Source organism: Malurus melanocephalus, unplaced genomic scaffold, assembly GCF_030028575.1.
Source record: "Malurus melanocephalus ecotype Western Australia unplaced genomic scaffold, MMel_1.1 scaffold_714, whole genome shotgun sequence".
Classification (NCBI taxonomy): Eukaryota; Metazoa; Chordata; class Aves; order Passeriformes; family Maluridae; genus Malurus; species Malurus melanocephalus.
In genome coordinates this window covers 39,646-43,393 of record NW_026623946.1, presented here as the reverse complement: position 1 = coordinate 43,393, position 3,748 = coordinate 39,646, and the positions used below count along the sequence as shown (strand labels likewise).

The window sequence follows — 3,748 nt, the reverse complement described above, 5'->3', positions numbered from 1 at the left end:
CTTTTCTCAGCTATGTTTTTAGATAACATTTCCAGCCACACTTATCTCACTATTTGTCATCATTTTCTTTCTAGCATGGAGCTACTTACAACATCTACATAAACATTAGAGCTATTGAAAAAATACGGAAATRCTTCTGCCTACAAGGATTTCATTCTGAAAGCTGAAGAGTTTCTCAGTTTCACCCAAAGCAGATGTATTTAAAATCCGTGCTGTAAATACATTCTCTAGGAACTGCTGGGAAATAAATACTGGCCATAAAATAGAATATTTTTTCAGTATAAAGGAGATCTACACTTCAATTGAATTGAGCACTGTCACAAATAGCAATTAACTACACACAGACAAGAGATCATGGAATATTTCAATTTCTACCTGTGTGATTGCATTTTGATAATTTTTCCTACCATACAACACTTATCCCAAGACACTGGTGTATGTTTTCAGCACTGAGGAAACACACTACAAATAAGGGAAGTTAGTCAGTGTCACAATACAGTTCTCCATATTCTTCAGTACTTATTTAAGCATCAAACACATAAATCCACCATCATAAATCTCCCACCACCATACAACTGTTTTACATTTCAATGAGACAGAKTTCCAGCATTCCTGCAAACATTCCAGGTGTACTTGCCAACTTTTAAAGCAGCGGGCTGATGCCAGACAGAGACTTGGTTTGCTCTGCAGAGAATGTCAGATCTGTACAGATCACTTAAAGCACAGACAGATATTTCTCTTTTATTTCTCTTTCAATCTATTTCTCTTTTCATCTATTTCTCCTCCTTTGTCCTCTTTATTTCCCAGCTAGAGCAGGCTCCTGAGCAGCTGTAGTATAAAGAATGAATAAATCCAAGCTACAGCATGATTGAAGTGCATTTTAAGCAGCCCGTGACAGAATGTGACCAGCAGCCACGCTGGCTGGCGCTCGCTGTCAGTTCYAGTTTTGCCCCGTGATGTCATGTGAGGTCACATTTCTGTGTCACATTAAATGAGACACAGAAGTGTCTCATTGAAATCACAACGGTCTCCCACCCCCAAGTAAATATTTGAGTGCATTTCCAATTCTGCCTTAATGGACAGATATTGGCTGCCCTGTGCACCGAGCTGCTTTCAGCCCTAAAAGTCCTGCCCACCTGCCACTTGGCTGACACAAAACCCAATGAAAGTGTTCACAGTATTATTTTTCTATTTTTATATATACAGCATTATTTWTATAATTTTATATATACAGTATTTTTAATATTATTTTTATAATCGGCCAAAGTTCAGTTGTCACATGGCAATTTTCAGTGTGAGTAGGAAATTATTAAAAATTACTTTTAGAGTAAGATAAAGATGGTAGGGATTGATTTTTTCCTATGCAAGGCAAATATTTAATATTGGTATATCTTCAGTGAGAGCCACGCTATTGAACAGTCTGCTCRGATTACTGGGAGACAAGTTGGCAAGTACACTAATTTATTGCTATAAAAATCAGACAATATCAATATTTGCAAAACCCAGGAAAAAAATGATCATACAAACAACACACGCACACAAATAATATCCACCAAAAAAGAAAAGGGAAGCACTGATGGAATGGGTGACACGCAGTGCAGGGCCCAGGTGTCATTCTGGCTTGTTTGGTGCAGCTTTGTTAAGCTGGACACTGTTGCTTGAATCAGTGGAGTGATTCAAGAACCCAAAGGCAAGTTTGGTTAACTTGGGGGGGAAAAAAAAGTTTTAAAAGAAGGAAAAAAAAAAAGAGAGAGAGCAGTTTTGAGGGAGATCCAGGACACTGTGCTTTCAGTTCCAGCCCAGCTTTTACAGGGCTGTTTCATTCTCTGAAGCAGACTTGAAAAACAGCACAAGAGGTTTTCCCACAATTTAGCAAATTATTCACAGTCAATGTTCTTTTCTGTGTGAAAGAAAGGGTTTGAATTATAGCCCTCAAGAGAAAAAACAGCAGAGGGAGAGACTCAGAGAAAGGGGGGAGAATGGCAGGATTTTATCCTGGATCTGCTTCTCGTGGGGAGGGCTCTCTGGCTGTCAATGACCCCACAGGAGTGGCCAAATGTCACAATTCATGGTCCATGAGTTGAAGAGCTCAAAAATGCTAACGAGGGGAAAGAAATGATGCCAATGGAGCTACCAGTTGAAGGCATGCAGGTGTGTGGTGGTGTCACTGCACCTCCCCGAGACAGGAGGGGGTACCTTCAAGGCGTCTAAAAACGCTCTGCTTCTAAAAGGAGACTTTTTTTGACATAGAGAAGCCCACTGAAATCACAAACAGACAGAGCAAAGGCAAGAAGAACAGTGAGGGAGGATCTCAGAGATAGGCACGTCTAGAAAAACCACAAGAAATTCTGCAATACACGAGCGGAGCACGGAAGAGACAGAAGCAAAGAAAAGCCTGTCCAGGAAACAGAGTAATCTGAAAGAGATTTCACACACAAGTTAAGGTGAAAAAAAAAAATCTAAGAGTGTTTTAGTAATACCAAGCTACTGAGCAGGTGGAATAACTCCATTCATAAAAAAAGTCCCAAAATGTCAGTGTTTGCATTAGAATCTGTGGATGGACAAAACCAGGCTGATAACTGGGATAGTTTTTCTGCCCATAATTAAGAGAGGAGAAACAGAAAAAAATTCTAATTTGGACAGCATTCTGTTAACAGAGAAACAAAGCAGAGAGTGATTCAGAGAGACTAAATCAGAAGGGATGTGTCATATTTGTTCCACATTTTCAGTAGTTCTAATTTCAAATTATAAATAAAAAAAAAAATAAAAACAAGCATAAAACCAAAACCACAATACATACAGGCTTTCCTTACAACTCCTTATTTTTGTCAGGGCACRGAATCACTTTTTAACACCAAAAGAGACTGCACTGACAACGAGAAGCAATCAGGGAACACCAAAAAAATCCATGTCCTCAAAAAACTGCCAAAGTTTAAATGGACGGGTTGACCTACTGCAAACCATCACCAGCCAGGCACTCACAAAGAAGTTGGTAAGGGGCAAATAATTACAAAAGGCTAAGAAATCAAGGTTAAAAGCAAAGAGAATCTTGCCAAAGGAGTTTTGGATAGAAAGTACTTTAAAATATTGACAGAGGATGARCATTGCCCCTTCCATCAAACACTGCTGGTGACGGCAGTGACTTGGAAGCTGATGGAGTTAATTAACTAAGCGGTGAYTAATGCCTAGCAGTTAAAAAAGCTGATTTTCCCGTTCAGGAATTGCTCGGATTCCCTTCGGAGGAATTCCAGCCCAGGGGATGCCTCCTCCTGCTGCCGTGATGCCGATATTGCACCTCGCGACTGCCAAGGGCTCCATCCTGACATTCTCAAGGCACTGCAAGATGCTTTCTACCCGAATTTAATTGGTATTAACACCACARAACAGCACACTGAGAGGGCAGGAGCTGTCTCGTTTCTAGCTGGCCTAGGAAAAGTTTGGGTTCAGGGCTTTATTTTCATRGAAATTGGGATTTGGTCCCCAAATTTATTTCCTGCCCATGAAGCAAACACGCTCTAAATAAAAGGACAGGAGTGTAAAAATGTCTAAAAATATTACCAGCATCACCTTTCCTCTGCATTTTAAATGTTATTATAGAAGAAGAAAACCARAGCAAATAAGCTTGGAGCATTTAATTAAATTTAAATGCAAAAGCATCAGGCAGAGCCTTTCTAGCATCAGCTTTATGGGGAACAAGCACTCAGGGTTAAGGTGTGTGCAAGGTTCACTTACAGAACTGGACACAATA

General features: G+C 39.9%; 1 protein-coding gene across 2 annotated transcripts in view; it reads right to left on the bottom strand.

The window, feature by feature from the left end:
• The window catches only part of PLCH2 (phospholipase C eta 2), a 29,492-nt gene that overhangs the window by 9,088 nt on the left and 16,656 nt on the right, over positions 1–3,748 (bottom strand). The window lies entirely within an intron of this gene.